General features: G+C 46.3%; 1 protein-coding gene and 1 long non-coding RNA gene across 11 annotated transcripts in view; one reads left to right on the top strand and one right to left on the bottom strand.

The window, feature by feature from the left end:
• The window catches only part of TNS1 (tensin 1), a 937838-nt gene that overhangs the window by 342510 nt on the left and 570295 nt on the right, over positions 1-25033 (top strand). The window lies entirely within an intron of this gene.
• The window catches only part of LOC134944976 (uncharacterized), an 82526-nt gene continuing 64359 nt past the window's right edge, over positions 6867-25033 (bottom strand). The window contains exons 2-5 of one of the 2 annotated variants that reach the window (XR_010182002.1): positions 20167-20461; positions 13153-13204; positions 12934-13081; positions 6867-7211 (exon numbers count right to left, since the gene is read on the bottom strand). This is a non-coding gene — a long non-coding RNA (uncharacterized LOC134944976). The remainder of the gene's footprint in view (positions 7212-12933; positions 13082-13152; positions 13205-20166; positions 20462-25033) is intronic. The other variant, XR_010182003.1, reaches the window with a different exon arrangement.

The following is a 25033-nucleotide window of genomic DNA, read 5'->3' on the forward strand; positions in this document are numbered from 1 at the left end:
GAAGACGCCCCTCCTGGGGCTAGACACTCTGAAGACGCCCCTCCTGGGGCTAGACACTTTGAAGACGCCCTTCCTGGGGCTAGACACTCTGAAGACGCCCCTCCTGGGGCTAGACACTTTGAAGACGCCCCTCCTGGGGCTAGACACTCTGAAGACGCCCCTCCTGGGGCTAGACACTCTGAAGACGCCCCTCCTGGGGCTGGACACTCTGAAGACGCCCCTCCTGGGGCTGGACACTCTGAAGACGCCCCTCCTGGGGCTGGACACTCTGAAGACGCCCCTCCTGGGGCTGGACACTCTGAAGACGCCCCTCCTGGGGCTGGACACTCTGAAGACGCCCCTCCTGGGGCTGGACACTCTGAAGACGCCCCTCCTGGGGCTGGACACTCTGAAGACGCCCCTCCTGGGGCTGGACACTCTGAAGACGCCCCTCCTGGGGCTGGACACTCTGACTCCTCTGTGACTCTAAATGGCTTGAATATTCTTCTCTGGACACCCAACTTGGGATAAGGTCTTTTAATCACCGGACCCCAGTCATAAATTTGAGTCTCTTTCCGAGTAGCCATCTTGATACCCCCGTCAGCAGTAGCAGGATCGGCTACTGTGGATGACTTGTAGACATGAGCACTGTGATACTGCGATTTGTCACCATTCCCTGGCTTGCGAAGAATGCAGTCTTTAACAAAATGACCGGAATTTCCACAGTAAAGACAGAGGTGTAGCTCCCTACGCCGCTGACGTTCAGCTTCAGAGAGCTTGGGCCGTGGATAGCTCTGATGAACAACTTTTCCTTGCACAGAGGAAGAGACTCTATTAACTGGTTGGGACAAAACAGGATCAACAACGTTGGTAGTATTCCTGAGGAGATCAGGCATTACAGAGAGAATACTAGGCAAAAGTTCTTGTAACTGTAATAACATCTGGTAGAATATCTGCAGTTGGTCAGGAGTCTTAGAGCAGAAGGTCAGAGAATCTCTGGAGAAAGAATTCCGCTGCAGACACTGTGCCAATTGATGCTGAGTCGACTCCAGACCTTCCAAGCGTCCTGCAATATTGCTTAGGAGGTCATGCGTCAGACTAACACTTTCGGCCGGGTCCATGTGGCCAGTTCCTACTGTCATGACTAAGGTTTTTGTGAACCCGGTGCTAGCGAAGTCTGCGCGGGCGACTGGAGGACTACACGAATACCACCACTGACCTGGTTTTGGAAGTGTTGTGGACTCGGGGTCTCTTCCGGTGACTGGGAAGAGGAACCGCGGCAGAGATGGCCGAATCCAAGTTCTCCTCATGCAGGATGAGGTCGGCAGACAGGAAGCACGTGTGGGCGCTGAAGGTCTCCTGAAAGACAGAACTGGAAAGGCGCTGATGAATCAGTGAAGAATAACAGGTACAACTGTGCTAAAGGGCACGGGGTGCTTGGGGACACTGAGGTGCTTGGAGACACTGAGGTGCTTGGAGACACTGAGGTGCTTGGAGACACTGAGGTGCTTGGAGACACTGAGGTACTTGGAGACACTGAGGTACTTGGAGACACTGAGGTACTTGGAGACACTGAGGTGCGTAGAGGCACTGAGGTGCGTAGAGGCACTGAGGTGCGTAGAGGCACTGAGGTGCGTAGAGACACTGAGGTGCGTGAAGACACTGGGGTGCGTAGAGACACTGAGGTGCGTGAAGACACTGGGGTGCGTAGAGACACTGGAGTGCGTAGAGACACTGGGGTGCTGAGGCACGGAGGTGCTGGAAGCACGGAGGTACTGAGGCACGGAGGTGCTGAGGCACGGAGGCACGGAGGTGCTGAGGCACGGAGATGCTGAGTCACGGAGATGCTGGAAGCACGGAGGCACGGAGGTGCTGGAAGCACGGAGGTACTGAGGCACGGAGGTGCTGAGGCACGGAGATGCTGAGTCACGGAGGTGCTGGAAGCACGGAGGCACGGAGGTGCTGGAAGCACGGAGGTACTGAGGCACGGAGGCACGGAGGTCCTGAGGCACGGAGGTACTGAGGTGCTGAGGCACGGAGATGCTGAGTCACGGAGGTGCTGGAAGCACGGAGGTACTGAGGCACAGAGGTGCTGAGTCACGGAGATGCTGGAAGCACGGAGGTGTTGGAAGCACGGAAGTACTGAGCTCTGGAGATCCCAACTACAACAGTAGTAAAACTGAAACACGACAGCTGTGGTTTTCAGTGGAGAACATGGAATTCAGTACTGTGCCTTTAAGACGAAACATTGCAGCTGTGCCTTTACATTGAGACTCAGGGAAATGGTGAAATCAAATGGCAACACACAAGTAACCATACAGGAACAAGGGAACAGAGTTTCCACAGGAACTTAGGTACAATGGTTACCTTAAGGGAGCTCAGCATAAAGACTCTCACAAGGCTGTATGTGACACGAGGAACTGGCCCAGATTCCAACTCAGCCTCCTGATTTATACTTCCTGGTCCTTGATGATTGGTGGGCAGGATTAGGTGATGTCACTGTCATGTGACTACTCTAGCCAAGGCTGTGATGTAGAATGAGGCCTAGCAGGCCAAGAGAACACTGAAGCCTGGACTTCTGCAAAACACAGGATGCTTGCTTTTAGATTACTGAATTCAGCCTCACACAGGAGATCACCACAGGTGGAGCTGATTACCTCTCAGGCAGAGAACTCGGGAAACTCAGTGCTGACAAGCTGTTTAACTCCGTGAGTGAAAAGACACAGGATCCAGGACAGAAAGCAGGGGTAAGTCACCAAATATGAGAATTACAGTCAGGATTGTGACACCCCTCCGAAGTCCCACGGAGGCATCCCTGCAGTGCAGACACAAATCACTTGGAAAATGGCCGCCGTGGCCACTTCCAAGTGATTTGCGCGTGCGCACTGGAGATATCCCCGGGAACAAGGCGAGGGCAGAGACCTCGCCATGCTTCGGGCATGGTGCCTTCGCTCCGCTACCGCTTCGCTCGGCACAGATTACCGTTCCAATCGTAGTCCACGTGGATCGTTAAGTATGAAAAAAGAAAAAAAAAGAAAAAAATGTTAAAAACTCATGTCGACCTTTAGACCTGTCGACCTAGAAACCCTGTCGACCTTCCATCCATGTCGACCTATAGTGGTCGACCTAAACATTGTCTACCTAGATACTGTCGATCTTCAGACCGGATCCCCTGACATTAACATATAGCACTGCAGGGCACATTATATTTACACAGGAACATATTTATAATCGTTGAGTGTACTCAGCTTCCCACTAATGGGACATTTCCCCCTTCCCAGTGGGGGACATCAAACAACTATATGCTCTAAACGCCTCAATATGCAAGAACTAAGGTACATTTTAACTAAAAATAATCTCCCTCATTTTGTCATAATTAACTTTATTTCATATAGTTGTGTAATTGACGCAACTTGCTCACTAAGTTTTTGGTGTGTAGTGTCATATATTGAAGACATTGCATGGCGGAATGTAGAGCTGTCAGTAAAGGCAAAAAAAAAAAAAAAAAAAACTCATGTAAAAATAATTTCATAAAAGTAACTTGATTGATTTTAGATATAATAAGCACTTGTCCTCTCTCAAGATACATAGCTGTTGCTGCAATTTCAATTCTGTTCACTAGATGTCACTGTTTCTCCTATGAGGTAGTCGCCAGGGAGCCTATTGTGGGGTCTTCTATCGCAGTGGATTGGTGGAGATGATATTATGGAGACTTGGATTTATTAGTGTATTTCTAGACTGTTGGGTTGATAATGATATTACAATTAAAATCTGAAACTGGCAATTTGACAGTATGTTCTAGAGTACACTGAATAGCCACTATCTGATCCATTCGTTTAAAATAGATTGCAGAAACCAGATCTGTTGCCAACTTGGGCACAACCAAAATAGTCATATTTGATACATTTGGTTGTTCTGGGACTAGGCAGGCTCCGTGACCAGATCATCTAATCTCTTCATGTTTTACTTCCTTAACTCATTTGTCACTGCCTCTCAGTATATCACGAGACCAACCTCTGCGCAGCCTGCTTCGGATGCCCAGTGCGGACAGAGATAATATTACCTTACATCACTGCTTAGCTTTCTGCTGATTATCCCATCACGGATAAAATAGGAACCCAGACACTATCTCCACTTGTTGCTTTTTTTATCATGTTCATAAAAATGTAACTTGGTGTAAGTATAATTAGTAAGCAGAAATATAACAATGAGGGAGTGATTTGTGTCTTTCCGTTTGGAGGAGGTGCAAATCATACTTTCATCCCCCATGTAGATTGCCATGAACTTGATCCTAAATACTCGAGAAACAAAATGGCTCCTCCAACGTGGAAACAGCCGTGTAAATGTATAAAGCAGTGATAAGAGAGGAGAAGTGAGCCAGCGGAGAAGCTGCCCATGACAACCAATCAGCTGCTCTGTATCATTTTATAGTATGCAAATTATAAATGTTACTTCAATGCTGATTGGTTGACATGGGCAACGTCTCCGCTGGCGCATTTCTCCTCTCTTATCACTGCTTCATACATTTACCCCATTATTCCTTCCCCGACTTGGAAACAGCCTGGCTCACCCCCACTCTTATAAATTACATAACTGCTATTAAAAAGTACATGTATAGAGACATACATTTCTCATGTAGAGTTAATTACTTCTCTATGGAGCAAAGGATTCCTAATGGGGAAAAGTCCAATTTGAATGGGGTTCTCCATTAAGGACAGAGATTTATTGTATACTTTTATTGTGACATTACAGAACAGTTTTAAAAGGTCACATTTACTGTTCTGTTGGCATTGCACTCTTGTATTATTCTTGCAATGCTGGGTTTGTGTAAAGGCCCCATCCACTAGGGAGTTTTATCTCAGCAATGAGTTGGATCCATTTTACCTGCAATCTGGCTGGGAGCTTCCCGGGAGCCCTGCTATTGCGATTTGCTACTTGAGTTTATTTTTTACATGTGATTTATCTCATGCAATCTAACGTTATTAAACCTATTTCTGTGTGATTGAGATAAATATAACATGCAGCACGTGTGATCTGCGATTGCGATGGGAGATACACGGGAGCACGCCTCGCATCGCAATCGCACGAAAAGGACATGCAATGTGCCACTTTTCATGCAATCCGTCTCAGCAATTCATCTCAATCACATAAAAACAGGCAATATCGCATTAGTGGATGGGGACCTTATGGATCCTGCATAGCTGAATTACGATGGAGTCAGCTGAGGAACAAAGCAGAGAGTGACAGGGCCTCATTAACATTGCGCTGAGCGAGGTCACCTGTGTGCCGGACACAATCAAAGGCTGCTGCCCCCTACCAAGTACAGGATGGAAAGGGAGGGGTGTGTGAAGGACAAGGCTGGGGAAATAAACAAAGCTGGTGAAGTATGATGATGGGGGACTGGAGACTTTCAAAATCCACATCACCAGCTCTCTATCACTGTGATCTGGTGGTGACACTAGGAACAAAAAATAAATAGGACACAGATTAAAACAAAAATAAAGTGATGAGGAAATGTTTTACAAGGGACTGGAAAGGTCAAATTGACTTTAAAGAACATTTTGTGTTTGTCTAGTAGGGTGAGGGATCTTTTCGTTCTTTTGCAAGAGTTTAGTTGTGATCACAGTCCAAGAAAGGGCCAGAGGGGCGAGGGAAGAGCGATAGGATGGAGATCAGTGTTCTAAATCTACATAATGACTGAAGAGATTAAGGAATGTGAGGGGGAAAATCGAGTCAGGAACGTGTTCTCTGGCTTTGTTTACAAATCCAGCTCCTGCACTTCCAAACAAGGCCTGGAGGGAGCTAAGCTGCGCGTCCGCTCTCCATAGCCCTTTATGGCCTGTTCATCTGCATGTATTTGTAGTGTAACCCTTCCACTGCTGAACTGGGCTACTCTTCAGTAATACACCCATTCTTTAACTTATCAACACAACTAATATTATTAAAACCTCTGTATTCTTAAATTATGCCCTTTGCTGATTTACAGACATTTTTGTGGGATGAACCAATGTTTATGAGAATTCAACCTATTAATTCTTCAGCAACCAGCAACGTTAATAAGGTGTCTCACACCTCAGTCATGGTTGGTGTTTCAGCTCACAAAATGGCTGTCTTAGTGATGTAATAGTTTATAGAGAATAGAGGTGCTTTTCTATGACACTTTATATCTCCATAATATCATTGGTTTAGAGCTGCCACGTGTCCCTGTTTGCTCAGCACAGTCTCCTCGTCTACACCCAAGCTTTCCTACTAACATTACTTATCTTCCCATATTTTAATTCCCACAGGCAAAATTTCCTAAGTGGCAGGTTTGCTATCATTTTTTCTCTCCATTTTATTACTCTACAAGTGAAGATGCATCTGCTCTATTTAGTTAGTCTCTCTGTAAAAGTCTATCGCATACATCCCTAATGTGCAGATACCTTACCAGGTAAGATAGTCTCACAGATCAATACTTTTGTTCTGACTCCAGGAGAGCTGGGAAGCATGTGCCCCTTCTGTCATGTGCACCAGCAGCAGGTGTTGTAGGGGAAGGGGATGAGGGCAACACAGTGCTGGAAACCTCCCTTGTGGTATGCACTAACATGATATACCTAATAACATAGTGACCTGACCATGTGCTCTTCTCACAGTGACACAGAACCTATATCCTGAATACAAAAATCTTAAGGTTGTGGGATATGCTACTAAGCTCCATTTAGCTTCATGTTATTTTGTCTGTTCCAATAAGATAGGCAATTGGTTCTCAAACTGTGTGCCTGGGCACCCTGGACTGCTGCAAGGCTCTTGCTGGGGTGCCTTGGGTTGGTGGTCCAGGACCAAATCAAATTATTTATGGTCAAAGTGAAAGGTAAAACATGTGGAAGCACAACTGTACACCATCACATAGCCGACCCTAAGGATGACAGGTAGGCACAATTTACTTTATTTTTTTTCCAAATTTATCAATAAACAACTTTTATGCTAGGTGTGCCGTGAAAAAATTATGATACTCTAGGGAGCCATGATTCAAGAACGTTTGGGAACCACTGGAATAGGCATTATTATCCCACAGCGACTTATTCCTGCAGATGAATGCTTATACCCCCAGTGATGTCACTGATACCAATTAGATGTAAGCATGGGGGAAATGCCAATGTCACTTTTGCTTTAAATGCAGTCGGGAAGCTCTTTATGCAGCCGCTCCTCCAATGTTTCTTTCCTCTTCTTGGGCAGTTTCCGGACTGTGAGACCTAGCAGAGAATAGAGGAAGTTCGTATTGTCACAAACCAAATGGACTTTTCCTCCCCAGTGAAAGATCGGAAAGTGAGTGTGCTGCATGGTGCACCTGACAGGCCTGATAACACCGCTCTTCTGGTCGTCCTGTGTTCTGGCCAGCAAGTGACCTCACCTTGTAACTCTTTCTGCACTACAGGGTATTCTATCAGCTACAGCACTTAAGGGAAAATGAAAGCTAAATCACAGTATTAGCCAACCTGGGGCTTTCCTGTAGCTGTCTAGCTAAAAGTCAAAGAATATCCTAGAGATATTGGGGACTTCTAGCCCCACAAGAGCCTGTTTTGCTCATAAGTTCTTTCTTCTTCACGATAGACACACACATTACAGACCAGCCTTTCAAACCATCATTTTATAATGTAATTGTTAAAAAATCAATACATGTAAGGCTGACAATATATCATATGTGATGAATTGGCTAAATCCACTGATGATCTGTTTTCTATTACACCGAAGTTGACTGAAGACTATTTTTTTAATTGTCCAATTAAATACAGCCATCCCATGAAAAAAAAATGTTTGAATAATCCTCTTTCCTTGGTTTGTTTCTTCAGGCTACTATTAATGCTTTATAGTTCTGAATGGTGTCATTTAACTACCATGGAAACCACAGTCACATGCATGTGATGTGGTGAGTAGAGATGCCTTGGATTGTCCCACTGGGTTCTGCAATTTTTTACAGCAGCAATCATTTTATAATCATTTAATTATATAACGCTTTTCTCCTGCAGGACTCATACGCTTTACATACATCCAAAACATGGTACATTGGCCCTCATTCCGAGTCGTTCGCTCGGTAATTTTCATCGCATCGCAGTGAAATTCCGCTTAGTACGCATGCGCAATATTCGCACTGCGACTGCGCCAAGTAATTTTACAATGAAGATAGTATTTTTACTCACGGCTTTTTCTTCGCTCCGGCGAACGTAGTGTGATTGACAGGAAATGGGTGTTACTGGGCGGAAACACGGCGTTTTAGGGGCGTGTGGATAAAAACTCTACCGTTTCCGGAAAAAACGCAGGAGTGGCCGGAGAAACGGGGGAGTGTCTGGGCGAACGCTGGGTGTGTTTATGACGTCAAACCAGGAACGACAAGCACTGAACTGATCGCAGATGCCGAGTAAGTCTGAAGCTACTCTGAAACTGCTAAGTAGTTAGTAATCGCAATATTGCGAATACATCGGTCGCAATTTTTAGAAGCTAAGATACACTCCCAGTAGGCGTAGGCTTAGCGTGAGCAACTCTGCTAAATTCGCCTTGCGAGCGATCAATTCGGAATGAGGGCCATTGTACAAAGGCATTGTAATTACATCAAAATAAAAAACACACAGAAATATTTAAGAATAACTAAACCTAGATGGTACAATAAGCATACTGCAGGGTTGGTGCAGACATTTTGGGTAACAACTTCTATGGGTTATATATTCCACCCATGAAATGTTCAAGGTGAGGCAGCCATCTTGGGCGCACTACATAGGATTACCCTGGGTGGAATAGGTCACTCCCAGAAGAGATGACACAAAATGGGTGCTTGCAGTGTCCTAGTGCTAGTGTCCCAACATAGCCATCAGATCCAGGTCATTCTTCATTCTATCCATGAGCTACAGTGCCTTGCCGTAATCGCGCACGTACCTGCATCTTGCAAGGCCACAAGTAAAACGGGGTCAGTAACAACCGGTACTGTAAACATTCTTCCCTCATGAGTGTGGCCAGAGGTTGTGGCCTTGCAAGAAGCCCTTGATTACTTCAATCTGGGAGTATGGCCTAATGAGAATCCTCCCGTTACATCACTCAGGGGTCATGTCCAGCATTCCCAAAGGAGATGCTCGGATGTCCCCCGGAGACTCTGGCTGCACTGCCGGCTCCACTATAGTGACAGGACTCGGGTGCTACTTGAGAAGGTCACAGTGCAGGACACGGCTCCCTATCACTTTGGAGGAGTTGACATTTTGGGGTCACCACTGGAAGGGTGACACCAAGGTACAGTCTACACCCCCCTTAAGATGCCCTGCGTTTGATTATAGCACCCTCCAGACAGATTTTAAAGAGATGATTTGTAGGAGGACAGCTGAGAAAAACCATATACTACTATGCTAGCCTGCTACCTTAAAGTTTAATGCTACAATTATCCTAAATCGAGGATGTAAAGGTCTTTCTGAACTGACCGATCAAGATTGTAGTGTGTGATGCTCATTTTGTTATACAATCTGGTTAAATAATTACTGAGTTAAAAATGACCGAATTGTAATGTATAAGCCTCACTTGTACATTGATTGCACAAAAATGCAATTGTTCATTTTGAAACCAAAAATAAAACAAAATGATTTGTATGTTCAGCATTGGAATTCTGTTCACTTATGTAATGATACTGTGCATCCGGAAAGTATTCACATCGCTTCACTTTGTCCACATTTTGTTATGTTACAGCCTTAGTCCAAACTGGAATAAATTCATTTTCCCCTCAATAATCTACACACAATATCCCATAATTACAACGTGTAAAAAGTTTTTTTTGAGAGTTTTGCAAATTTATTAAAAATATAAAACTAAGACATCACATGTACATAAGTATAAACCGCTTTTGCTCAATACTTTGTTAATGCACCTTTGGCAGCAATTACAGCCTCAAGTCTTTTTGAATATGATGCCACAAGCTTGGCACACCTATCTTTGGTCAGTTTCGCCCATTCCTCTTTGCAGCCCCTCTCAAGCTCCATCAGGTTGGATGGGAAGCGCTGGTGCACAGCCATTTTCAGATTTCTGTAGAGATGTTCAATTGGATTCAAGTCTGGGCTCTGGACACTCAAGGACATTCACAGAGTTGTCTTGAAACCACTCCTTTGATTTCTTGGCTGTGTGCTTAGGGTCGTTGTCCTGCTGAAAGATGAACCATCGCCCCAGTCTTGGATCAAGAGTGCTCTGGGGCAGGTTTTCATCCGGGATGTCTCTGTACATTGCTACATTCATCTTTCCCTCTATCCTGACTAGTCTCCCAGTTCCTGCCGCTGAAAAACATACCCACAGCATGATGCTGCCACCACCATGCTTCACTGTAGGGATGATATTGGCCTGGTGATGAGCAGTGCCTGGTTTCCTCCAAACATGACGACTGGCATTCACACCAAAGAGTTCAATCTTTGTCTCATCAGACCAGAGAATTTTGTTTCTCATGGTCTGAGAATCCTTCAGGTGCATTTTGGCAAACTCCAGGCGGACTGCCATGTGCTTTTAACTAAGGAGTGGCTTCCATCTGGCCACTCTACCATACAGGTCTGATTGGTGGATTGCTGCAGAGATGGTTGTCCTTCTGGAAGGTTCTCCGCTCTCCACAGAGGAATGCTGTAGCTCTGACAGAGTGACCATCGGGTTCTTGGTCACCTCCCTGACTAGGGCTCTTCTCCCCCGATCGCTCAGTTTAGACGGCTAATCAGCTCTAGGAAGATACCTGCTGGTTCCGAACTTCTTCCATTTACGGATGATGGAGGCCACTGTGCTCATTAGGACCTTCAAAGCAGAAGATATTTTTCTGTACCCTTCCCCAGATTTGTGCCACGAGACAATCCTGTCTCGAAGGTCTACAGACAATTTGTTTTGACTTCATGCTTGGTTTGTGCTCAGACATGCACTGTCAAGTGTGGGACCTTATATAGACAGGTGTGTGCCTTTCCAAATCATGTCCAATCAACTGAATTTACCACAGGTGGACTCCAATTAAGCTGTAGGAACAGCTGAAGGATGATCCGTTGAAACAGGATACACCTGAGCTCAATTTTGAGCTTCATGGTAAAGGCTGTGAATACTTATGTACATATGAGTTCTTAGTTTTTTATATTTAATACATTTGCAAACATCACATAAAAACTTTTTTTCACGTTGTCATTATGGGGTATTGGCCCTCATTCCGAGTTGATCGCACATAGCAACTTTTTGCTGCTCGTGCGATCAACTTGACGCCGCCTATGGGGGAGTGTATTTTAGCAGAGCAGGGCTGCGATCACTTGTGCAGCCCTGCTATGCTAAAAAAGTTTCCTGCAAAACAAGAGCAGGGTCAGACCTACTTACCCTGTGCGACGGATCCAGCGACGAAGGTCTCAGGATTGACGTCAGACATTCGCCCTCTAAACGCCTTGACATGCCTGCGTTTGGATCTCCACGCCCGGAAAACAGTGAGTAGATGCCCCGGAACGCCTTCCCACTGTCCATCTTCTTGCGATCGCGCGAGCGATCACTTTTCTTCTTTCTTCTGGTCGTTGCCCAGTGATGGCGCGCGTGCGCATAGCGGCCACCGTGCATGCGCATTTTCGACCCATTCGCATCGCAGCGAAGAACCGCTGAGTGCGAACGGGTCGGAATGACCCCCATTGTGTGTAGAATTTTGAGGGTCAAAATGTATTTATTCCAGTTTGGAATAAGGCTGTAACATACTGTAACAAAATGTGGAAAAAGTGAAGCCTGTGAATACATTCCGGATGCACTGTATGCGAATGCAGGAGCCATGTATCCCAGATTTTCTTGCTCTTGGGTAAATTTACTACTATTAATCAATATTGCAGAGTTGAAGTTCCCTGCCCTAAGTGCCAATAAAACACTGCTCCCTAGTGGCAGTGCCAGATTAAGGTCCACGTGGGCCTGTAGCTGAAATTTCTGAAGGGCCTATTCTGTGCCACCGCAGTAGGTGTGATTAGTGCTGCAGGGATGTTACTCATGATATGGGGGTTGTGACTAATGTTGTGGAGGTGTGGTCTGCATAGGAGGTGTGACCTGTGCCATAGGTTGTGCCAAGCACCTTTCAAAAGCCTCAAACCCCCCATTCTGCCTATAAACTTGTGGAAATAGCAGTTCCAGCACATTATAAAGGCAGAATTGGTTTTAAAAAAATAGACACCATAGCGAGAAATAGTGACAGATTTTACCTATGGGCTGTAGGACTACAGCTCCCTCCCCCAGTAAAATCCGTCACCTCAGCTCATGTCAGTGAAGCCAGATGCAAAGGCTACACTGTGTCTGGCAGTGACTTCTTATTGGAAGTCCTACTTGCCAGTCACCTGCAGGACAGGCAGTCTCATTGGGAGGTGTTTCCTCCCTCTAGTACTGCCAGTGTGGGCTGAAATTAGCAAACAGCTGGCTTCCTATAGGACAGTTCCGCTGCCGCTAGTTCGTATGTGCCGATCCCGGCGCCTATCAGCTACATTGTTCAGATGCCTGGACCTAACGGCAGGGACCAAGCAGCGTGGCCAGTGGCAGACCCCCTCCTCCACCCAGGTGGGAGCCGCCGCTGGTGAGGATATATTAGATCTAAGGTGGGTGATAGCCGTGACCACATCAGCACTGATTATCCAATCAGTTTCACACTCCCTAAAAAGTCATCATGGTGTATTTTCTCATTTACAAGATAGGCAGGACATGCTCTGCTTCATCACAATTACAAATATATATGTGTGTGTGTGTGTGTGTGTGTGTGTATGTATGTGTATATATATATATATATATATATATATATATATATATGTGTGTGTGTATATATATATATATATATATATATATATATATATACATATAATCTAGCAGGTGTGCGGCACTCAGGTATATGAAACTTCAAACAGCACCACTTGCAGGTATCAACGTTTCAATTTTATGCTAATTGTCGTCAGGATAAACAAGAACAAACAATGTACTCGCCTTATATCCCCACCATTGTGAATAGCAGCGGCGCCCGTCCGGCGGGACCCGCCCGGTGGCTGAGGCGCTGAGAGATGACGTGACCACGTCATGCGTGATACTCATCATCCGAGGAGACCCGTCACCATGGAAACCCGAGATAGTGAACCTAATACAAATAACAGTAATGTAACACAGGACAGCAGAGAGACATCATATAGTGACACATGATATACATACCTGTGGACAAAAAGTACACGTTTTGTGCATGTGTCACCAGGCAGCTGAATAGCTGAAAAATAAATGCTAGATATGGGAGATGGCTAAGTAATGCAGCTATATAACTATGTAGGGCTGTAATAGATGCCTTATAGTGACCAAAGGTCATGGCATAAAGTAAATAATTATGTGTACTAATAATGAGTGGACTAAAGGGAAAAGGGTATCCGGTTGATAGATAGACAGTGTCTAGCTAGACAGTCAATAGATAGACACCATATGTTAGACAGACATTAGGTCGACAGGGTCAAAAGGTCGACAGGGTCAAAAGGTCGACAGTACAAAAGGTTGACATGGTCAAAATGTCGACATGAAAATGGTCGACATCTATGGTTGACCCTATCTATCTTTTATACCACACCCAGGGAAAAGACAGTCAAAAACAGATACATGACTGTATAGCTAATGGGTCAATGAATCTCACATTTAAAACTACAGGGCAACATAATAGTACAAGCTATTGAAAACATGCTAGTGACACGGCCTCATTCAAACCCCCGAGGGGTGATGACGTCCAATTTTTTGATCTCTCTTGTCTCGCATCTTAACAGTGCTCGATGTCAGTCCCCTCCCCTAATATTGGGGGGGGGGGGGATATATGATCGATCATTCGATATTTGAGGCTAGCAAGCGAGTACCGTGCTTCCACAAAGTGGCGTGCCACCGGCTGGTCGCTGGTTCCATTGGTTAAGGCTGCACTAATAGTAGAGTGATGGGTAGTCATCCTCTCCTTGAATTTTCTTATCGTTTTGCCTATGTAGCACAAGCCACAGGGGCAAACTATCTGATATACCACATAAGTGGATTCGCAAGTCAGGTGATGTTGTATCTTAATTTTGTAGCCCAAATGTGGGTGACAGAATGTGTCACCTATAATGAGATGCCTACAGGGAGTCGCCTGGTGCTGCTGTAAGCAGGGGTGGGGTCATGCAATACTCACGGATTCGCGACTCAGTGTTACCATAAGGCGGGTGGGCGGGCATTACTCGCAGCTTCCCGCAGCTGCACTGTAAGCTCCGGCTTGTGGGGGAGGGGAGGCGGAGCTGACATTCAGGTACCTGTCTAATATAGATTGTGGTGGCAGCTGGTTCCACCCCAGGTCATCCTGTGCTGCAATATACACACACAAACACTTATACATATAAAATATTTATATTTCTCTATCGTCCTAAGTGGATGCTGGGGTTCCTGAAAGGACCATGGGGAATAGCGGCTCCGCAGGAGACAGGGCACAAAAGTAAAGCTTTTACAGGTCAGGTGGTGTGTACTGGCTCCTCCCCCTATGACCCTCCTCCAGACTCCAGTTAGATTTTTGTGCCCGGCCGAGAAGGGTGCAATTCTAGGTGGCTCTCATAAAGAGCTGCTTAGAGAGTTTAGCTTAGGTTTTTTATTTTACAGTGATTCCTGCTGGCAACAGGATCACTGCAACGAGGGACAGAGGGGAGAAGAAGTGAACTCACCTGCGTGCAGGATGGATTGGCTTCTTGGCTACTGGACATGAAGCTCCAGAGGGACGATCACAGGTACAGCCTGGATGGTCACCGGAGCCACGCCGCCGGCCCCCTCACAGATGCTGAAGCAAGAAGAGGTCCAGAATCGGCGGCTGAAGACTCCTGCAGTCTTCTTAAGGTAGCGCACAGCACTGCAGCTGTGCGCCATTTTCCTCTCAGCACACTTCACACGGCAGTCACTGAGGGTGCAGGGCGCTGGGGGGGGGGGGCGCCCTGGGAGGCAAATGAAAACCTTTAAAAAGGCTAAAAATACCTCACATATAGCCCCAGAGGCTATATGGAGATATTTACCCCTGCCTAAATGTACTAAATAGCGGGAGACGAGCCCGCCGAAAAAGGGGCGGGGCCTATCTCCTCAGCACACGGCGCCATTTTCTGTCACAGCTCCGCTGGTCAGGAAGGCTCCCAGGTCTCTCCCCTGCACTGCACTACAGAAACAGGGTATAACAGAGAGGGGGGGCAAAATAAATGGCAATATATTAATATAAAAGCAGCTATAAGGGAGCACTTAATCATAAGGCTATCCCTGTCATATATAGCGCTTTTTGGTGTGTGCTGGCAGACTCTCCCTCTGTCTCCCCAAAGGGCTAGTGGGTCCTGTCTTCGTATAGAGCATTCCCTGTGTGTCTGCTGTGTGTCGGTACGTGTGTGTCGACATGTATGAGGACGTTATTGGTGTGGAGGCGGAGCAATTGCCAAATATGAGGATGTCACCTCCTAGGGGGTCGACACCAGAATGGATGCCTTTATTTGTGGAATTACGGGATAGCGTCAACTCGCTTAAGCAGTCGTTTGCCGACATGAGGCGGCCGGACACTCAATTAGTGCCTGTCCAGGCGCCTCAAACACCGTCAGGGGCTGTAAAACGCCCCTTGCCTCAGTCGGTCGACACAGACCCAGACACAGGCACTGATTCCGGTGGTGAAGGTGACGAATCAACCGTATTTTCCAGTAGGGCCACACGTTATATGATTTTGGCAATAAAGGAGATGTTACATTTAGCTGATACTACAGGTACCACTTAACAGGGTATTATGTGGGGTGTGAAAAAACTACCAGTAGTTTTTACCGAATCAGAAGAATTAAATGACGTGTGTGATGAAGCGTGGGGTGCCCCGATAAAAAACTGCTAATTTCAAAGAAGTTATTGGCTTTATACCCTTTCCCGCCAGAGGTTAGGGAGCGCTGGGAAACACCTCCTAGGGTGGACAAAGCGCTAACACGCTTATCAAAACAAGTGGCGTTACCCTCTCCTGAGACGGCCGCACTTAAAGATCCATCAGATAGGAGGATGGAAAATATCCAAAAAGGTATATACACACATGCAGGTGTTATACTACGACCAGCTATTGCGACTGCCTGGATGTGCAGTGCTGGGGTAGTTTGGTCAGAGTCCCTGATCGAAAATATTGATACCCTGGACAGGGACAATATTTTACTGTCGTTAGAACAAATAAAGGATGCATTTCTTTATATGCGTGATGCACAGAGAGATATCTGCACACTGGCATCACGGGTAAGTGCTATGTCCATTTCGGCCAGAAGAGCTTTATGGACACGACAGTGGACAGGCGATGCGTAGAGGAGTTATTTGGGGTCGGTCTATCGGATTTGGTGGCCACGGCTACGGCCGGGAAATCCACCTTTCTACCTCAAGTCACTCCCCAACAGAAAAAGGCACCGACCTTTCAACCGCAGCCCTTTCGTTCCTTTAAAAATAAGAGAGCAAAGGGCTATTCATATCTGCCACGAGGCAGAGGACGAGGGAAGAGACAGCAACAGGCAGCTCCTTCCCAGGAACAGAAGCCCTCCCTGGCTTCTACAAAAGCCTCAGCATGACGCTGGGGCTTCGCAAGCGGACTCGGGGGCGGTAGGCGGTCGTCTCAAGAATTACAGCGCGCAGTGGGCTCACTCGCAGGTAAATCCCTGGATCCTGCAGATAATATCTCAGGGGTACAGGTTGAAATTAGAGACAGAGCCACCTCGCCGTTTCCTGAAGTCTGCTTTACCAACGTCCCCCTCAGAAAGGGAGACGGTTTTGGAAGCCATTCACAAGCTGTATTCTCAGCAGGTGATAGTCAAGGTACCTCTTCTACAACAAGGGAAGGGGTATTATTCCACTCTTTTTGTGGTACCGAAGCCGGATGGCTCGGTAAGGCCTATTCTAAATCTGAAGTTCTTGAACCTGTACATAAAGAAGTTCAAGTTCAAGATGGAGTCACTCAGAGCAGTGATAGCGAACCTGGAAGAAGGGGACTTTATGGTATCCTTGGACATCAAGGATGCGTATCTCCACGTTCCAATTACCCCTCACACCAGGGGTACCTCAGGTTCGTTGTACAAAACTGTCACTATCAGTTTCAGACGCTGCCGTTTGGTTTGTCCACGGCACCTCGGGTCTTTACAAAGGTAATGGCCGAGATAATATTTCTTCTTCGAAGAAAAGGCGTATTAATTATCCCATACTTGGACGATCTCCTAATAAGGGCAAGGTCCAGAGAACAGCTAGAGATGGGTTTAGCACTATCTCAAGAGGTGCTAAAGCAGCACGGATGGATTCTGAATATTCCAAAATCCCAATTAATGCCGACAACTCGTCTGCTGTTCCTGGGGATGATTCTGGACACAGTTCAGAAAAAGGTTTTTCTTCCCGAAGAAAAAGCCAAGGAGTTATCTGACCTGGTCAGGAACCTCCTAAAACCAGGAAAGGTGTCTGTACATCAATGCACAAGAGTCCTGGGAAAAAATGGTAGCTTCTTACGAAGCAATCCCTTTCGGCAGATTCCATGCAAAGGGATCTGTTGGACAAATGGTCAGGGTCGCATCTTCAGATGCACCTGCGGATAACCCTGTCGCCGAGGACAAGGGTATCCCTTCTGTGGTGGTTGCAGGAGGCTCATCTATTGGAGGGCCGCAGATTCGGCATGCAGGATTGGATCCTGGTGACCACGGATGCCAGCCTGAGAGGCTGGGGAGCAGTCACACAGGGAAGAAATTTCCAGGGAGTGTGGTCGAGCCTGAAAAAGTCTCTTCACATAAGCATTCTGGAACTAAGAGCAATCTACAATGCTCTAAGCCAGGCGGAACCTCTGCTTCAAGGAAGACCGGTGTTGATCCAGTCGGACAACATCACGGCAGTCGCCCATGTAAACAGACAGGGCGGCACAAGAAGCAGGAGGGCAATGGCAGAAGCTGCCAGGATCCTTCGCTGGGCGGAGAATCACGTGATAGCACTGTCAGCAGTATTCATCCCGGGCGTGGACAACTGGGAAGCAGACTTCCTCAGCAGACACGACCTTCACCCGGGAGAGTGGGGACTTCATCCAGAAGTTTTCCACATGCTATTAAACCGTTGGGTAAAACCAATGGTGGACATGATGGCGTCTCGCCTCAACAAAACACTGGACAGGTATTGCGCCAGGTCAAGAGATCCGCAGGCAATAGCTGTGGACGCGCTGGTAACACCTTGGGTGTACCAGTCGGTATATGTGTTTCCTCCTCTGCCTCTCATACCAAAGGTATTGAGGATTATACGGCAAAGAGGAGTAAGACTAGTGGCTCCGGATTGGCCAAGAAGGACTTGGTACCCGGAACTTCAAGAGATGGTCACGGACGATCCGTGGCCTCTACTTCTGAGAAGGGACCTGCTTCAGCAGGGTCCTTGTCTTTTTCAAGACTTACCGCGGCTGCGTTTGACGGCATGGCGTTTGAATGCCAGATCCTAAAAGGAAAAGGCATTCCAGAAGAAGTCATTCCTACCTTGATAAAGGCAAGGAAGGAAGTCACCGCGAAGCATTATCGCCGTATTTGGCGAAAATATGTTGCGTGGTGCGAGCAGCGGAGTGCTCTGATGGAGGAATTTCAACTGGGTCGTTTTCCTACATTTCCTGCAATCAGGATTGTCTATGGGTCTCAAATTGGGATCTATTAAGGTTCAAATTTCGGCCCTATCAATATTCTTCCAAAAAGAATTGGCCTCAGTCCCTGAGGTCCAGATTTTTATCAAAGGAGTACTGCATATACAGCCTCCTGTGGTGCCTAAGGTGGCACCGTGGGATCTAAATGTAGTTTTAGATTTCCTCAAATCCAATTGGTTTGAACCACTAAAGAATGTGGATTTGAAATATCTCACATGGAAAGTGACTATGTTACTGGCCCTGGCTTCGGCCGGGAGAGTATCTGAACTGGCGGCTTTGTTTTATAAAAGCCCTTATTTAATTTTCCATTCGACATAGGGCAGAGCTGCGGACGCGTCCGCATTTTCTCCCTAAGGTGGTATCAGCGTTTCACCTGAACCAGCCTATTGTAGTGCCTGCGGCTACAGACGACTTGAAGGACTCCAAGTTGTTGGACGTTGTCAGAGCCTTAAAAATATACATTTAAAGGACGGCTGGAGTCAGAAAATCTGACTCGCTGTTTATACTGTATGCACCCAACAAGTTGGGTGCACCTGCTTCTAAGCAGTCGATTGCTCGTTGGATTTGTAACAAAATTCAACTTGTACATTCTGTGGCAGGCCTGCCACAGCCTAAATCTGTTAAGGCCCATTCCGCAAGGAAGGTGGGCTCATCTTGGGCGGCTGCCCGAGGGGTCTCGGCATTACAACTCTGCCGAGCAGCTACGTGGTCAGGGGAGAACACGTTTGTAAATTTTTACAAATTTTGATACCCTGGCAAAGGAGGACCTGGAGTTCTCTCATTCGGTGCTGCAGAGTCATCCGCACTCTCCCGCCCGTTTGGGAGCTTTGGTATAATCCCCATGGTCCTTTCAGGAACCCCAGCATCCACTTAGGACGATAGAGAAAATAAGAATTTACTTACCGATAATTCTATTTCTCGGAGTCCGTAGTGGATGCTGGGCGCCCATCCCAAGTGCGGATTATCTGCAATACTTGTACATAGTTATTGTTAACTAATTCGGGTTATTGTTTAGGAAGCCATCTTTCAGAGGCTCCTCTGTTATCATACTGTTAACTGGGTTTAGATCACAAGTTGTACGGTGTGATTGGTGTGGCTGGTATGAGTCTTACCCGGGATTCAAAATCCTCCCTTATTGTGTACGCTCGTCCGGGCACAGTACCTAACTGGAGTCTGGAGGAGGGTCATAGGGGGAGGAGCCAGTACACACCACCTGACCTGTAAAAGCTTTACTTTTGTGCCCTGTCTCCTGCGGAGCCGCTATTCCCCATGGTCCTTTCAGGAACCCCAGCATCCACTACGGACTCCGAGAAATAGAATTATCGGTAAGTAAATTCTTATTATACAGCTGATCTACATACATTTTATTTATATTTTATGTATATATATCTATATATATAGATATATATATACACAAAAAGGTTTTGCAAAATAATACAAGCTAGGCAGTAATAAATTAATATATATATATATATATATATATTGAGAGAGAGAGAGAGAGTAACAAAATATAATGAGCCTCATCTTCAGTCAGTGGCAGTGCATACCTTTCGCAGAGGCACTGCAGGATACTGACAATGCAGCCTATTGCCGGTGATCAGCAGCAGCCGAGTAGTTGTATCACAGCCATCAAGGCCGCCTTCACGGAGCAGCTGAGCTGCTGCGCACTTGCAAGCAATTATACGGTGGTGGCGGGGCGGCGCTTGTCAAGTCACCCTGCAGGATGTGATGTGATGTCACGGTGGTGTCGAGCTGGACTCTGGAGAGGCAGGTGCTGTGCGGCGCTGAGAAGCCTTCTGCTGCGCCTGACATTAGAAAATTATTACGCCTTGCTTCTCAACTCTGGACAGGAAAGAGGGAAGGGGAGTTAGCAGTTTCAGAGTGCTCAGTGCGGTGCTTTAGGCGGCTGCTGTACAGGATGAAAAATATTCCTGTGTACAGCAGCACAGCATGTCCTGTGGGCCTATTCTAATGAGGTGGCCTGGAGCTGCAGCTCCATCCGCCCCATTGTTAATCCGGTCCTGCCTATTGGTCATACTCATATGTGGCATAGAATAGTTTAGCTCTGTAACATTGTAATGTAGCATTTTCACAGATGTTGGTGTACCAGAACAGTGTAAAACATATTTCAGCATTTCAGATTGGTAACAGGTCTCAGGCTGTTGCTTTAAAAGCTTGTTTCTAGTGAGCGGAAAGCAAACACAGACCCCACCTAGCAAGCTCAGAGGAAACGCAACAATGAACTTGTGTTATTTAATCACACTTAACCTAAAAAATGATTTAAAGGCAAAGTGGTTGAAATGTTACAAATATATTATTACTAAACACATTTATGTTCCACAAATTGAGATGTAACACACCTTATAAAAAGGGAAAGTCAGCAGCCAATCGGCTTCTGACTATCATTTATCAATCACATTCTATAAAAGGATAGCTATAAGGTGATTGGTTGTTAGGAATAACTGCTCCGCCATTCTTCATTAGAAAGTTTGATACATATTCCCCCATACTTTGTTGTGTGTACAGGACTTTGTTTCTCATATCTCTAAATGAGAGCTATATATTTGAAATAAAAGATATAATTTCTCTAGGACGCTCCACCTTCTGCTTATAGAGCTACTCCTACAGGTAGCACCAGAGGCGTTTCTAGAGAGGAGGAGGCCCGCGTGCAGGATCTGTCTGGGCCCCCTCCTCTCTAGCTGGTAGCGCTGTACAGCTCTGGTCACTAGGGTCCCTAATGAACCCTAGTGCTGTCCCAGAGCCTAAAGCGCATGCGCAAATCACCGGGAAAATAGCGCGGTGGCTATTTTCCAAGTGATTTTACTACTGCGCATGTGTGAATCACCTGGAAAATGGTGCACCATTTTCCCACTGATTTCTACAGCGCTGCTGCTGCGCTTACGGGACGCCGGAGGGTAAGTATTTAAATTAATGGGTGCAGGGTGTGCGGTGTGGGCCCCCCTGGGTACTCCCTGTGTAATTAATTCCCTGCACTCTTCTAGTGCTGCTGCTGATGATGTCACATTCAGCTCACACCTCCTGATCCTACAGGTTCAGTCAGGGGCATTTCTACAGAGGAGGGGGCCCGTGTGCACCTCCGGGTGGGCCCCCTCCTCTGAACGGCGCTGTAGACTCCGGCAATTTGCCGGAGTCTACTGCGCATGCGCAGGTCTCCGGAAACATGGCGACCACCATGATATGGAGACCAATTTGGCTATCGTGCATGCGTGGCGGCCATTTTGGAGGCAATTTCCGCCACGGATGCAGTGTCCGCCGCTGGACTCCGGTTAGGTAAGTATTTAAATGGGTGCAATGTGTGCGGTGTGGGCCCCCCTGGACCCAGGGGCCCGTGTGCACCGCACACATTGCACCCATTATAGAAACGCCAATAGGTTCAGTCTCCCTCCTAGACCCATCCTCATTAATGAGAGCTCCCTCCTCTGTAATGCAGCTGTGTTATTGATACTTGATATGGTGAAGCACTAGCACCACTAGTAGACTCGCACTGTGTAAGAGTCTACTATTTATGCACTTGGTTCCGGGAAAATGGCACAGTGGCCATTTTCCTGTCAATTGCCCTTACTGCGCATAAGCAAAACGCCAGGAAAATGCCCGCCAAGCCATTTTTCCGGTGCTTAACTGGACTGCCCCTTCAGATGCTGGTGTACGGAGAGGTAAGTACTGAAAAAATATGTCCGGTATATGTGGTGTGGGCCCCGCTGCACCACACACTGCACCCATTATAGATACACCAGTGCCCACCATAGCATTCTGGCTTCTGGCATGTGATAAAATTGCTGTGTGTAACCTTATAAGATGGGTTCTTCCTAGAGGATGTATTGTATGTCTTCCATGTCCAAGTCATACAACTAGTTAATAATACGGATTTTCAGACACAAATCTTTTTTTAGCCCTACTTCCTCTGATTAAGTGGAATGTCGTGATTCAGTTACAGCTGCTGTTATCCCTATCCTGCTCCCCTCTCTGCAACTGTATATGTAAAGAATTTGCTGGCGTCTGTATACACGTCATTGGGCTTATTAGCATATTTAACATTTATGGTTGTGTCTCAAGTCCTTACCCAGTGTTTCCCAACCGCGGTCCTCAAGGCACACTAACAGTCCTGGTTTTAGTGATATCCAGGCTTGAACACAGGTGACTTAATTAGTACCTCAGTTATTTTGATTTAAGCATCTGTGCTGAAGCCTGGATATCACTAAAACCTGCACTGTTGGTGTGCCTTGAGGATCGTGGTTGGGAATGCCTGCCTTAGCCACTGAGCCAGTAATGCAGAACAGAAGCCTGGCTGAACTGTCACACCTGTGTTCCCAGAAAGGGCATGACACAGGCATTCCTGGAGATGACTATACAATTTCACAATTTCTAAAAAAAAAAGTAATCATCCCCACAGTAAGACCATACCCTCCAACATGACCCGCCCCACTAGGTAAAAAATGCTCTGTTTCTGGACTTCCCTCTTAATTTATTATTGCCATCACCTGTGAAGAAACAGCTTTCTTATCATTTAACTAGTTCACCACAGGTGATGGAAATCATAAATTAAGAGGGAAGTCCAGGAACAGAGCATTTTGTACCTAGTGGGGCGGGTCATGTTGGAGGGTATGTAAGACTCTGTCGAAATATATGTCACCTGGAATGTCTGGCATCAGGATTTTCATCACTTTGGTCACTTCATTGTTTACAAGTGACAATTTGTCTCCGTAGACATAGGACATACGACATACTTGTGTCTGACTCATGCAGCCCAGGAATTTAGGAACATAGCGTCACACAACATTTTCAGCTGAACTGAAATGATAACTAGAGGCATAATTGGTTCCATAGGAGTAGAGTATTTATATTTAGGTGCTGTCACAGCCAATTACTTTTGATCCTTATTTTCACCACTCACTAATATCTCACTAATGCCGCATACACACTGTGCAGTTCTGCCTATAGACAGATTTGCACTATTCCCTTCATCACCCAGATCCAAAATCCACCGATATTGACTATACACTCGGAGCAATTGTGACTATACAAAGTACTAGACTGTACACGTTTATAGTCAAAATTGACCTGCTTGCATAGTCTATTTTTACTTGTGATTTCGACCGCAGGAGTGCGCATCAGCATTGCAAGCTTTATATACACGGCGCGATATGCACTATGTTTACTACTGATATAAACTATATAAAGTAGTCCATATCGGTAATTAAATCGCACCATGGCCCTCATTCCGAGTTGTTCGCTCGCTAGCCGCTTTTCGCAGCAGTGCACACGCTAAGCCGCCGCCCTCTGGGAGTGAATCTTAGCTTAGAAGAATTGCGAACGAAAGATTCGCAAAATTGCAAATAGAAATTTCTTAGCAGTTTTTGAGTAGCTCGGGACTTACTCTGCCACTGCGATCAGTTCAGTCAGTTTCGTTCCTGGTTTGACGTCACAAACACACCCAGCGTTCGCCCAGACACTCCCCCGTTTCTCCAGCCACTCCCGAGTTTTTCCCAGAAACGGCAGCGTTTTTTCACACACACCCATAAAATGGCCAGTTTCCGCCCAGAAACACCCACTTCCTGTCAATCACACTCCGATCACCAGAACGAAGAAAAATCCTTGTAATGCCGTGAGTAAAATACCAAACTTCTTAGCAAATTTACTTGACGCAGCCGCAGTGCGAACATTGCGCATGCGCAGTTAGCGGAAAAACGCACCGATGCGAAGGAAAATAACGAGCGAACAACTCGGAATGAGGGCCCATGTGTATGTATGTTAGGATTTGTAGCTCTGAACTGAACCAGAGTGTCATTGCTATGAGATGGAATGAAACTGTTGAACCATAGACCTGGGGCTCCGATGTACAGTGCTGCTGCTCATGGCATAAATCTAAGGAAAAATATATTATTACGTGTGGTTCCTGCCTTGCATACAAATATTCTAGTAATCTAAATATTATTATTATTAGTTTTTTTTTATAAAATAACTTTCTAAAGGTGTATACACATGGTGCGATGTAACCTTACGATTTTGACTAAATAGACAATATCGGTGCTTCTGGGCTCCGGGGGAGTTCAATGGATATTGCATAGTCAAAATCGGGCATAGTCAATATCTCACCATGGGGGATATCCAATTAGTCCCGGTAATTTACCAGGGCTAACTGTCCCACCGGGGCTATCTAATTAGCCCCGATAAGCCGGCGCGTGCCGCGATCAATCTGGATAGCCTGTAAAAAAAATATCATCGAAACATCGGAAAAAAGTCAGAAAAACATCAGAAAACTGACGTTTTTCGTACCCAATGTTTTGCCGGGGATAATTTGATATCCCCCCATGTGTATGCACCTTAAGAGAGTCTGCTTTGTAATTTGTATATAATTTGTTACTGGTTTATTTTTATTTTTTCATGCCCCCTCGG

This window comes from Pseudophryne corroboree, chromosome 7 (genome assembly GCF_028390025.1).
Source record: "Pseudophryne corroboree isolate aPseCor3 chromosome 7, aPseCor3.hap2, whole genome shotgun sequence".
NCBI classification, from domain to species: Eukaryota; Metazoa; Chordata; class Amphibia; order Anura; family Myobatrachidae; genus Pseudophryne; species Pseudophryne corroboree.